Below are 14020 nucleotides of genomic sequence, written 5' to 3' on the forward strand. Positions count from 1 at the left end.
CACCTAAAACCATACATTCATTAAGTTTATTACCTATTGTTCAAGTTATAACAATTTCACCAAATATTTAGCCTCTGTAACTTGAGTCGCCATTTTTCTAGCTCCAAATAACAGTTTCCATGACGCCTGGAATCTGGTGCTGAATATAGGGCCACGAAGAAGCACCCCCAGTTCTAGGTACCAATTTCTGTATTAGTCAACTTTGTTACATTTTTATTTATTTTTAAAAAGATTTTATTTATTTATTTTTGGAGGAAAGGAGGGAGAAAAAGGGGGGAGAGAAGCATCAGTGTGTGCTTGCCTCTCGCATGCCCCTTACTGGGGACCTGGCCCACAACTCAAGCATGTGCCCTGACTGGGAATCGAACCAGTGACTCTTTGGTTTGCATGCTGACAATCCACTGAGCCATGCCAGCCAGGGTCTGCTACATTTTTGAAAACCACTCATCCATCAATGGGTACATAAGTTGTTTCTATATCTTGGTTATTGCAAGGCTGTAGTGAACATGAGGGTGTAGATATCTCTTTGAATTAGTGTTTTTGTTTTCTTTGGACAGATACCCAGAAGTGGAATTGCTGGATCATATGGTAGTTCTATTTTTAATTATTTTAGAAAATTTCATACTGTTCTCTATAGTGGCTATACCAATTTACATTCCCACCAACAGTGTGTGGCGTTCTCTTTTCTCCACATCCTCACCAATTGTTATTTTTTTTTGTCTTTTTGATGATAGACATTCTAACAGGTGTGAAGTGAACTTATTGTGGTTTTGATTTGCATTTCCCTGATGATTAATGAGGGATGTCTTCATGTGCCTGTTGGCCGTCTCTAGGTCTTCCTTGAAAAAATGTCTATTGAGGTCTTTTGCTTATTTTTAAATAGGATCGTTTGTAAGGGTTTTTTTTTTTTTTTTTTTTTTGCTATTGAGCTGTATGAATTTTTATATATTTGAGATATTAATCCCTTATCAGATATATGATTTGCAAATATTTTATCCCATTCAGTAGGTTGCCTTTTCATTTTTTAAGTGATTTCTTTTGCCGTGAACTTTTCTCTGTCCTTCTTTCTGGCTTCTGTGTTTGCTCGCAGCCTGCCAGCTCCCATGTCAGCCTTGCTCGTGTCTGCATTCTGACCCGTGATGTCAACAGCTGCAGTATGACTGTACCTGGTCTCCTAGTGCTTCTCTAATTTGGATGCGACAAAATATAAAGCCTTTGAACATTCCAGTTTTATGTTAATTATAGACTAATGATCAAACTATTGTGCCATTTTACTTGAAGCATGAAGAATTAGTTAACTGAGATTCTTTGATAGCTAGGACTAGAAGATTCTGTTTCACCATTATGTCTAAGAACCTTCATGAACTACTCAAGAAGATAATTTATCACAAGATGATAAATTCTGATTTAGAAGACAAAGTTATTTCTCTTATAATCTGGATAGAATAAACATGGTCTTTCTTCTTGGAATGTTAATTTTACTTGAAGGTAATACGTTTTTCTGAAGGTTTTATTTGTACTGACGTAATAGGATATTTGTAATTCACTGTTAAGTGAAGAAAGCAAATTTCAGATGAATATTATAGAATGGTTCAATTTTATATATAATTTTTTTCTATGCACATACAAAAATATGTATTTATACATGTATGTATATGTGAAGGTATCTATATAGCTACTTATCTATTATTGATACACACTGATAGGTACATGTTTCTGGGGATTGGAAATGGAAGATTTTTACTTTACATAATCTTGTAATATTTAAATTTTTACAAACATATATTATCCTCATAAAAAGAAAAAAGGATAACTCAAAAATCACTAAAATTTTGTTACAAATGCAAAAGCAAAACTTGTGACATTTTTTCACTGTGTTAGAAATCTCATTATTTTATAAAAATCAAGACAGAAGGACATTTTCAAGTGCAGTGAATTAATGAAAAACTTATTCTGCATGTATTTTGGGAACTTGGTGTCATTAGTAGTGCAGGTTGTCAAGGGAGATGGTGGCGCCTGTGTCAGGGGAAGAAATGCTGACACTTCCTGACCAGGCTGGTTGTGCTGCCGGTAAGACTTCTGCGAACACACACTTTCCCCGCCAGTTGGTGGAAACCTGTGCCACACATTCTTTTGAAAAACAAGTGTGTCTTCCTTGTAAGCAATGTATTTTCTTTTTTTTTTGCTCCTTAAGTTGGTTAAACTTCCTGCCACAATTGGGTTCCTTCATATATTTAGTTCTGTTAAATTTACCTTTCTCTACAGTGATTTTTATTGCCTCTAACTAACAAAAATTATGTTTTTCTTACATAATTATTTGTGTCAGCATTTACTTGCCTTAATGAAGAGAATAAGTATTTAAAAATTATGTTTATCTACAGAAGATGGGTTGGTGGTTGCCATAATAACAACACTAATATAATGGCTAACATGAATTGAGAGCTCACTATGTGTTAGATACTGTTCTAGTTGTTACACATATATAAACTCATTTAACCCTCACAAAAATCTTATTAGGGAAATTATTTACATTTTACAAATGTAGATACTGAGGCATAGAGAAGTTAAGTAACTTACCATCCGAGAGCTTGACACTAGTGAGAATATACAAAACAAATTCAGATCAACCCCAAATCATTCAGGGCAGTGACAGAGAAGACCTCATGCCTGAGGCTTTCTGCAGTGGCCTTCCCTTCACCGTGATGACGATGCTAGCGCCACTCCCACTTCACCAGAGGATCTCCTAAAGGAGAGACCCTACATACGAAGTGCTGGATAAGATTCCAAACATGAGCTTGAAATTTAAGAAGGAAGAAAAGGGTGAAAGAGTGAAAGAAAAAGCAGCCAGACTGAGACGGGTGCCTGTTTTCAGTCATTGTTAACAAAGGATACATTTAACTGTGCTCACAGGAGGACTTGAGTGAGAAACTGAAGTGAACTACATTTTATATTTTATTGTATTATGGTGTGAATTTAATAACTTGGCCAGTTTTTTGTTTACTATATTTATAATGTTGGTATCTGAAAGGACATTTAAATTTGTCTATTTCTTGGTGGTAAAATAATTGGTAAAGAAATTTTCTATACATATAAGAGTCTCATTCAACATCGGGTTTTATGCTGAAAAAAAAAAAGGTGTATATATATAAAGTGAGAACATCATTCAGAGGCCAAATTTCAGGAGAAATGCCCAGCAGCAGGCTCCATCTCGTACTGACCAGCTGCACAATGCACAGGGTACACTCATTGTCTCCTCCTATATAGCACACAGCTCTGATGCAGCTAGAGTTTCCAAAATGATAACTGATAATGTTAGTGACTATTTTACCTTACACCTTATGCTAATAAGATTGATTTGGCAAGAGATTTATAGTTTCTCCAAGTTCAACCTGTCTTTAGTTTTGAGTATATATTTTGAAAAGGTAAATTTTTTATCTTTTGGCATTTTAATTCTGATGTGTCTTGGTATGGTCCTCTCTGAGTACATCTTGTTGGGGACTCTGTGCACCCTGGGCTTTTATGTTTCTTTCCTTCACCAAATTAGGCAAGTTTTCTTTCATTATTTTTTCAAATAAGTTTCAATTTCTTGCTCTTTCGCTTTTCCTTCTGGCACCTCTGTGTTTGAATGTTGGTGTGTTTGAAGATGTCCCAGTGGCTCCTTACCATATTCTCATTAAAAAAAACTTGTTTTTCTTCTTGCTGTTATGATTGAATTTTTTTTCTTCCTTGTGTTCCAAAATCATTAATTTGATTCTCAGCATCATCCACTCTGCTGTTGATTCCCTGTAAATTTTTCTTTATTTCATTTAGTATAACCTTTATTTCTGCCTGGGTCTTTTTATACTGTTGAAGTACCCAATGAATTCCTTGAGCACCCTAATTACCAATGTTTTGCACTCTGCATCTGATAGATTGCTTATCTGCATTTCATTTAGTTCTTTTTCAGGAGTTTTGCTCTGTTCTTTCATTTGGGCCATATTTCCTTGTCTCCTCATTTTGGCAGCATCCCTGTATTTGTTTCTATGTATTAAAAGCAAATGTATTAGGTAGAGCTGCTTTGACTCCCTGTCTTAGTAGTGTGGCCTACTGTGGAAAAGTGCATGGGTAAGTTGGATGGAGTGGAGCCTTAGGTAATCACCTGGGCCGGGCAACCCATGTGAGCCAGATTTGATGGAGTCTCCAATATGATGTTGCTGCTCTGTGGCTCTGTGGCTCTGTGTGGGAGAGGGCTCAGAAAAGGGCCAATGCTTCCTGGCCTCTAAAGTTTTGTCTGGGAGGGAGCTGCCCCCCTGGTACTTGCCCTGATGCCAGATACTTCAGTTTCTCCCCGTATGCTGGCATGCTTCCAGCTGCTGCCCTGGTGCTGAAGCCCAGAAGAAGTGAGTCTGTGTAAGTCCTCAGTCTGTTCTGGACCCTTTAAAAGGTGATGCCTGAGAATCTGACAGTTTCTTCTGCTGCCCAAACCCCCACTGGTTTTTATGGCCAGAAGTTATGGGGACTTATCTTCCTGGCACTGGAACCCTGGGTTGGGGGGCCTGGTGTGGGGCATGGATCTCTTGCTCCCAAGATATCCCTTCCAATTTTTATCCACCGAACAGGAGTGTGGGACCACCTGTTCTCAGTGTCTCTGCATCTCTGTCTCTCCTAGTCATCTGAATGAATTTGACTTCTTTAATTCCTTGCTTGTTGGATTTCCATACAGTTCAATTTTCTGACAATTCTGGGTGACAGTTGTTTTGTAGTCTAGTTGTAATTTTTTGCTGTGGCTGTGTGAGGAGGCGAGTCATGTTTACCTGTGCTTCCATCTTGATGGGCAGTTGGAAAGGTAAATTCCAACATTAAAAATGTTATAAATATTTTATGACTAACATATAGTATATTTTAAAAAAATGTTTATTTAGAACTTGCAATTGTTTGGCTCTCTCATTTATCATGATCACTGAAAAAATAAAATAAATAATTAAGAGTAATATGTTTATTTTTTGATGTTGGTTGCTGTTGAAGTTACTCGTGGGAGTAATATTTCATCTTTGAATCAAACCATAAATAACAGATGAGACAAATGGAGGCTGTCTTTTAAATGATAAGGCATCGTTATTCTATTCTTATAGTATTTCCCTATAAAATATGTAGAGCAATGCCTGGAGTGATTAATTACTTCTGATTTAGTGAATGAAGGCATGCCAATTAAGAAGAAAGGGCCAGTATTTCATATTTATTTCTACTCTTCTTCTTATATATTAGTTCCTTAAATGAAAACAAATCATCTATGGTTGAATTTCCCCCTCATTTTTCCTTTTTTGCTCTGATCACTAGATCTACACTTTGAATATTAATGTTACTTATGAATTATTACTGAATATAAATAATCCTATGTCATTTAAGAATATTTCTTTTATAAGTTTCTTTGTCTCTCATGCTCTATCAATTGTATCTTGTATTGTCAATTGTACTTAATGTAATTAGCCCATCTCCCTAGCTAGACTAGAAATGTTCTTTGAAGAAATGGATGACCCTTACATTATTTTATATTCTCAATGTCTAAGTTAACACTTGATTGTTTAAGGTAGTTTTAGAAAAGTTACCTATATAAAAATTCGAGGAACTTTTAAAATATTGAATTTGCCCATATTCTTCTAAGTTTGCCTCCAAACATAAAGAAAACATTTTGAAACAGTTAAAATCCCATCAATTTGATCAGCAAATCATTCTTTAGCAAGATACTTTGATTACTGATGATTTTTCTTCTGAGACATACTACTCTATTGATTCTAAGAAGAAAACAGAATATTTAAAACATTTGTGGCATTATATTCCTTCTGTACCTTCATGGGGTATATTGTTTATCTAGATATCTTTGAAATTTTAAAAATTTACCTTCTGGGTACTTACATTTTTTAATGCAACTATGAACACAGGTGGGCTTATTGCTCAGAGTGGCTTTAATTTATGAATTGAAAAAAGAAGAGATAAATAAAAGAATAATAAAATGCAGTTTAATGTAACATTTTTTAAAGTGGAGAATAAAATGCATCATGTTGGGTTGAATCAATACCAAGTATTAAAAGGTTTACGGCAGATATCCGACCAAAATGTGTGGAAGCAGGAGGATAGATCACACAGGAAGATGAAACACAGCTTCTTACTATGGAAGTGTCTTACTGTGCTGTATAGGATGTGACATTTCACATAACTTTTAACAGAAAAAAAGTTTGAGAGGTGCATCGATGAGGCATCTTATGTTAGTTTCCCAGGGTCATTATAACCAGTCCCCATGAACGTGGTAGCTTAAAACAACAGAAATTCACTCCCTGACAGTTCTGAAGGCCAGGACTCCAAAATCAGGTGTTGGGAAGGTTGATTTTTTTTCTTCTGGATGCTCTGGGGGAGAATCTATTCCATTCTTCTTTTCAGGTCTGTGGTGGCTGCCAGCAATCCTTGATGTTCCTTGGCTTATAGATGCATCACTCCAACCTCTACTTCTGTCTTCACACCACCTTCTTTTCTATGCGCCTCTGTCTTCTCTCCTGTATCTTATAAAGAAAAGTGACATTGGATCTAGGGTTTATTTAGGGTGAACCCTAATTACATCTACAAAGATACTCTTTCCAAATAAGGTCATATTCACCCTGGGTTCTGGGAGGACATATCTTTCGGGAGCCTGCCATCTAACACACTACATGTCATTGACAAGGACTTAGTACTATAAATAAGACTTTATAAGCAATGATGTGCCATTATTATACTTGTTATGTGGAAGACAATACTGTTTGGCACAGAATGAACAGATAATGAAGGCTTGAATTAAGGCAGGTGGATTTGGAGAAAAGAACCAGGGTTCAAAGAGAAGTTTCTGGGGTAAAATACATAGGATTGATTGATTTAAAGTGAAGAGGGGTGAGAGTGATCTTGGAATGGTAAATTTGAGATGTCTGTGAGACATTTAGGAAAAAAGGTCCTGGAGCAGTTGGAAATGTGGGCTGGGGATTCAGGAGAAAGCTTGTGTGGTTGGCTGTTAAATGAGTGGTTCTCAGTGAATAACATTTGTGGGTATTTACATCTTTGCCCTTTTTCTGATTGGCTCTGTGCTTGGCTATGTGATTAGCTTTGGCCAATGGGACATTAAGAAGTATGATGGAAGCTTGATGAGCTCTTGCACATTGGGTTTATCCTCCCAAAACACTACCCTTTGGAACCTAGCTACCACACTGGAAGGAAGGACAGAATGTCCCACTGGAGAGAGAAGCTATATGAAGAGGACCTGAAGGATGAGACACTATGAGGAAGAAGGCGTCCTGGAGGCCCTAGGTGTGTGCAATAGCCTTCTTGACTTCCCAGTGCAGCCCAACTGCCTGCTGAACTCAGCCACATGAGTGACTTCTGCTAATACCAAGTGGAACAGAAGAACTACTGGTCAACCTACAACACTGTGAAAAGTTAAAAAAAATCTTCATTTTAAGCAACCAAATTTTGAACTGGTGTGTTATGCATGTTATAGACTAAATGTCTGTGTTGCTTCAAAATTTATGGGTTGAAGCTCTTACCCCCAATTTGATGGGACTTGGAGATGGAGCTTTTGGGAGGTAATTAGGGTTAGCTGAGATCATGAGGACAAGGACCTTGTCTGATGAAAGTAGTGCTTTAATAAGAGACACCAGAGAGCTCATTCTCTCTCTCTGCTGTGTAAGGACACAGTGAGAAAGTGGCCATCTGTAAGCCAGGAAAAGAAGTCTCCCCAGAACCAAACCATGCTAGCACCCTGATTTCAGGCTTCCATCTTGCAGAAATGTGAGAAAATAAATTTCTGTTGTTTAAGACACCTAGTCTATGGTATTTTGTTATGGCAGTCCAGCATCTGTTGATGGAAAACTGAATCACCTTGGAACATAATATATGAAGTGGGGACTACAAAAAACAGGGGATGGCAATTGAAGTCATGGAAATGGATCTTATATGAGTAATTGCAACAATTAAGGAGGATCACAAGAGGTGGGAAAACTAGGGAGATAAACTGAGGAACAATGGTTAGTTGTGGTTTTGAGAAAATGTTATTCAGATACATTCAAATAATAAATAATCATAAAGTGGTGCTGTTGAGAAAAAGTTTCAAGAACAGGGGACTTCCATAAAACTGGTATGAAGATTAAAATAGGCCACTGGATTTGGCATTTGGGAGGCCATTGATGGATCATTGAATAAAAACACAATGTTAGAGCTACAAATGATCTTAGAGCAGCACTCTCCATAGAGCTTTCTAAGGTGATGGACATGTTCTCCATCTACACAGTCCAATATGGTAGCCACTAGCCATCTATGACTATTGAGCACTTGAAGTGGAACTAGTTTTTCAAAAGAAATAAAATTATGATTTTATTTAATTTTAATTTATTAAAATAAAATTTAATTACTCACATGTGTGTGCCTAGTGGATGCCATACCGGACAGTACAGCAGTGGGAGCACTAATTGCAAGGAAACTGATGGTAAGTATGAAAGTTGTATTTTGTTCAAAGGCAACTGGGGAAAAATAGCTCAACAATGTTAACAGTGAGGGGAGGGAAAGAAAAAGATAATTTAAATGGAGTAAACAAGAAAAATCAACATTTTACATAGTCATACCTCAGTAGTCATCAGCTTCAGAACTCAACAAACCCTGTATCTGTTGCATTTTGACGAGAAAAAAATGTTTCAGAAATGAAATGTTTTGGGACTTATCACACTTGCTAGAACTTGTATGAGTCACGATGCTGCCCTCCAAGAGAAAATGCTTCATCACTCTTTGCTTGAAAAATTTGTTTGGTACTTGTTGATTTTGGGGCACTCATCACAAATTCCAGAATCAATTAACGACAAGTGCTGAGGTACCACTGTATTTTAAACGCTAATTGTATAATTACAATGTACTGTATACCATATTGCCAAGAGCATAAGAATTATTGAGGGTACTTTGTTAATTTGGTCAATGACACTCAGAATTAGTCAATTAGGCTTTGTAACACAGCTATATTTGTCCAAGTAGTGTGTCAATACATGCTTCAGAATTTATATTACAGTTTTTTCTCCTGCAGTGAAAGAAGCACTTCATTCCCAATTGTACAACTGGACAGTGCTAATCTAATATGTCCTGACTCACATATGAAATCTGTCCAGAAGGTATCCAGCCATGTAATGTGAGAAATAGAGACATTTATTGAAGAAGATACAAGATACAAGAAACATTGTACATAACACAATGACACCTCAGTCCCCATCCAAGTAGGCACCTTGGGACTTCATATAATTCTCCCAGTCACCATCAGCTGCCCCATCGTATTTTCCTGATTCTCATCAACGCTCTGAAATCCCTTCCCTTTCGAAGGCGATTTTAGTTTTGGGGAAAGTCAGAAGTCACAGGGCACCAAATCTGGGCTGTTGGGGTCTAAGTTACCTGGGTGATTTGATGTTTTGCCAAAATATTCTGCATGAGATGTGATGCATAAATGGACACGTTGTGGTAATGAAGCTGCCAATCACCAGTAGCCCATAGCTGCAGCCTCCTGAATCATCCAAATAGTTTCCACAGAGGAATGTTCAAGGTTAATGAAAAATGTGATACAGATTCCTTGCCCTACAGTCATTTTGAATGTGATGGCCACACAGCACAGATGCTAACTCACTAGTGTCTACCTCTCCCGCTGACCAGTACAGTGAAGTCATCATTGTTCACGCATGTGTATTCCAGTCCACTCTCCTTGGCTTTCAGTTTACATTGATGTTGCACAAATCATTCTAGTTACATTAACAATGGTTGCACTTTTTCCAGACAGACCTTGTATATTAATTCACACAATAACTTTTATATTTATCATTCTTTTGTGAGTTACTATGGATTACAAAATTTCACTGGATTAAGGTGAAATCAGTAATAGGACAGGGAATGACAATTTAAACAGACACATGTTGAAATTCTACATAAAGAGAGTGGAGAAAAAAGGTCCTTAGAAAATTGAAAACCAGGGAAGACATCTGTGATAGTTTAATTAATATGAACTTGAGTGGGCCATGAGTTGCCCAGATTAAATATTGTTTCTGGGGCTGTCTAAAGATGTCTCTAGATGAGATTAGCATTTGAATTGGTGGACCCAGTAAAATAGATTGTTCTCCCCGGTGTGGATGGGCATCATCTATTCCAATGAAGGCCTGAATAGAGCAAAAGGTGGAGGAAGGAGGAATTCACCCCCTTTTTTTCTACTTTAGTCCATTTACCTTACTGGGACATCTCATTTCATCTTCTGCCCTTGGACTGGAATTTACAAAATTTGCTCCTCTTGCTCTTAGGCCTTTGGACTCAGACTGAATTACACTTCTAGCTTTCCTGAATTTCCAGCTTGTAGACCACAGATCATGGGACTTTGGCCTCTATAACCATGTGAGCCAATTCCTCCTTATCTATCTATCTATCTATCTATCTATCTATCATCTTTCTATATATAATCCTATGGTTCTGTTTTCCCTGAGAACCCCACTATTACAGCACCTTGGGTTTGGGACTTGGCGAAGACTGTGGCCACTTCTGACATTAAATTCCCATAGAGATAAACATCTCTGTGGAACTTAAAGCTCAGAGATTTTAATTTTTTTGGAATTTGAATAACTCACCTTCTTTTGATCCTGTGGACCTCTATTCCCTAAATAATAATATGGCAATTATAATTTTTTTGAAGTGAATTTTTATTTTGAAAATTGCATTAATCTTTCTGATGATGCCTATTGGTCACACAATGAAAGTCTGTTTTATGAGATGAAATGATTAGGAGAGAAGGCTTAGGAGGCAGAAGTTCATTGTGCTTCATGGGGTTGGTATCAAGTTGTGGGATGGGATGTTGGTAAGTGTGGGACAGAACCAAGAGCAGATCAGAGGCTGTGTTTGGCAGCTGACTTTAGAAGAGTTATATGTGTACTATAGATCTCAGTTTCTGCATGTGCAAAATGAAAGTGGAGAATTAGATGATCTCTAAGGTTCTATCTAGTACTAAAATTTAAAGGCCCTCTTTGTAATAACAAAAGTTGTATTGCATGTAACCCAGTGCTCCACACATTGACTGCTCCATAAATGCTAATTGGCAATGGCAGTGATAAAGTAATAAATAATTTGATCAAAAAGGATGCCCTTATGCTTGAAAACTACAAATATATAGCCCTTGTATCTTCTCCAATAAGAGTCTACTTGGTCAGTATTTATAATTTTGTGGAAAGAGGTACGGGTGGATGGGGAGGGAGTCTTTGGAGCTTCTTGCTTTAGCTGATTTATTTTCACAATAGCATATATTTTCAGGGTTAATGCCTTTAGGGGTTCTGTTGACTACAAGTGATACTGCAAGTGTAGAGTGTATTATAGGTAGTTTTGGTGGAGTTAGCAGGTGAGCAGAAGATGACAGAATTACACAGAAAATTTCTTGAAGCTATAGCATCCATTACTTCTTGAGGGGACCTCTTCGAGGTTTCATACTGGGCTGAACATTCTTCATTTCCCCTCCAGCTTTTCCTCTGTCCTCCCTACTCTCTGATCAGGGAGGGCAACCTCTATGAGTGGATTCCATTAACAAACTCCTGCGCGCTATAGCTTCTAGTTGGGTCTGGTCATGATAGGAGGGAGGGAGGAGACTGAAGTTGAGGTATTTATTCTTGATATTCCTCCTTTGAGGTCAATTTGAGCTGTCAGTGTCCTCTGACAGGCTGTGCCTGATCCTCTCGAGGCTGTTGTCACCACACAAGCCTCTCTCTTTCTGAGTCCTGGTAACCTTTTTCTCCCTCCTCCTATCAGTTCTAGGGTGGTAATTTCTCTGCTGCTGTGAGTCCCAAGTTCTTTCACTGTTCCTGTGATTTACTTATACTCCATTTTATAATTAATCCCTTTGTAAATTAAACTTCTTGGAATTACTTTGAGTGTGCCCTGTTTCCTGTTGGGCCCATGACTAATAATACACATAATATCCTACAAATTGAGAATAAAGAGGAAAGAGTAATTGGGACCATATTACTGTACATCTTATTATGCAGATCTCTATCACAGCTCTCTGGACTATCTCCTGAGCGCTCTCTGTCACTTTCTCATTTTCTTCCCCAACCACCAACTTCCTGTGATCTCATAAACCAATCAGGGACCAAACTACAGCCAGCTCAAAACCAAGCCAGAAATGCTTAATTCATTTTCTTCCTCTTCCCAGTATTTTCTACTCCCACCCTTGGTGCTATGGACTGTGAGATCCTCATTCGAAGGGAGAGGTTTTGTCTTAGACTTCTATCATCCCCAGAACCTGGATGGAATGCAAGACATGGTAAACAACTGCTTGTATAAAGAATACATGAAGATGGAATCAAAGAAGTCTCTATTTTTTAAGCCTGATGGGTCTAGACAGCCCAGGGCTGGTCCACTTCTCTCTTTTCTTTGAGGATGCTCTGTGCTTTTCTTGCCTCCAGGCACAGCACTGCTGCTATGTTCTGACAAGTTGTATGCTTGTTAAAATTTATGGTGTTGTTTTATAACAGCTTTATTGAGATGTAATTCACATACCACAAAACTCACCCATTTAAAGTGTACAACTCAATGTTTTTAATGTATTCAAAGAATTGTGCAATCATCACCACAATAAAATTTAGAATATTTTCATTACCCTAAAAAGAAACCCCATACACATTAGCAATCACCCGCTTTCTCTCCACCTGCCCTTCCCCTCATCTCCTGGCAACCACTAATATGCTTTCTGAGTCTCTGGATTTTCCTGTTCTAGACATTTCGTATAAATGAAATCATATAATATGTGGTTCTTTGTGAATGACTTCTTTCACTTTGCTTACTGTTTTCAACTTTCATCCAAGTTGTAGCATGCATCAGTACTTCACTCCTTGTTACAGTCAAATAATATTCTAATATATAAATATGCCACATTTTATTTACCTATTCAAAATTTGGTGGACAATTGAATTTTTCCGCTGAGTGCTGGTAAATGTTTAACAACAAACAATCTGGGGAAAAAATCATGATTCATAGCATTTGTTGACTTTCATGTGTAAATAGTCACATCATGGCTGATTGCAGGCTACATAATGTCATTGAACATGGAAGGGGAAAGAGATACTAAAATTAACTCTAGGGAGTCCCTACAAGCCAGCTCCAGCATAATAATCTGACCATCTTTATTGATGGATCACTCAAGTTACCAGAGGTGTGGCCAGAAGCAATGATGTTTCGAATTAGGTTAGGATAACAACAACAACAACAACAACAACAACAACAAAATTAATACAGTTGGCTGCAAACTGCCAATATTCTATGTTTAGTTCACTGTCTTTTAGCTGATCTCCCTGCTTGCTCTCAAATAGTTCAAACACATTATACTGTAGCTCTTGCTTTCTCTGCCTGGTACACTCTTTTCCCTGGATATCAACATAACTCGTTTTCTCATTTTCACCAGATCTCTGCTCAGGTGTCCCCTCTCCAGAAAGGCCTTTCCGCTACCTCATCCCTTTATTTAATCTTTTGCTAAATCTTGTTTTTCTTCATAGTAGTTATCACTGATGCTGTATTATTCTGCATATTTATTTTCTTATTTGTTTACTGGCTGTCTCCCCACCATAGTGCAGGCTGTGCGAAGGCAGAGTCTTTGTCCACAGTTGCATGCCCGAGTGCATGGTCAAGGCCATGCCCTTAATCATTTTGAACAAGTGCCTCTTTTCCCCCTCTCTGCTCCTTCTGATTTGTGGCCCAAATCCTAGAATAGATAGGACTTGGTTGGCACTAGTGGGAGACACTTGGTGACGTGGCTAAGAGTGTGCCTCACTCTGAAGCCAAACTAAATGTATCATATCCCAGCTGTGGCACCGACTGACTGTGCATCCTAAGGAAGTTACTCAGCTTCTCAGAGTTTCCCCATCATTAAAACAGGAAAATAAGAGTCCTCACCTCATAAGTCCATGTGAGAATTAAATTAATATATTAATTTAAAGTGATCAACACTTGGCATGTTCAGTATACCTTATCT

This window comes from Phyllostomus discolor, chromosome 4 (genome assembly GCF_004126475.2).
Source record: "Phyllostomus discolor isolate MPI-MPIP mPhyDis1 chromosome 4, mPhyDis1.pri.v3, whole genome shotgun sequence".
Classification (NCBI taxonomy): Eukaryota; Metazoa; Chordata; class Mammalia; order Chiroptera; family Phyllostomidae; genus Phyllostomus; species Phyllostomus discolor.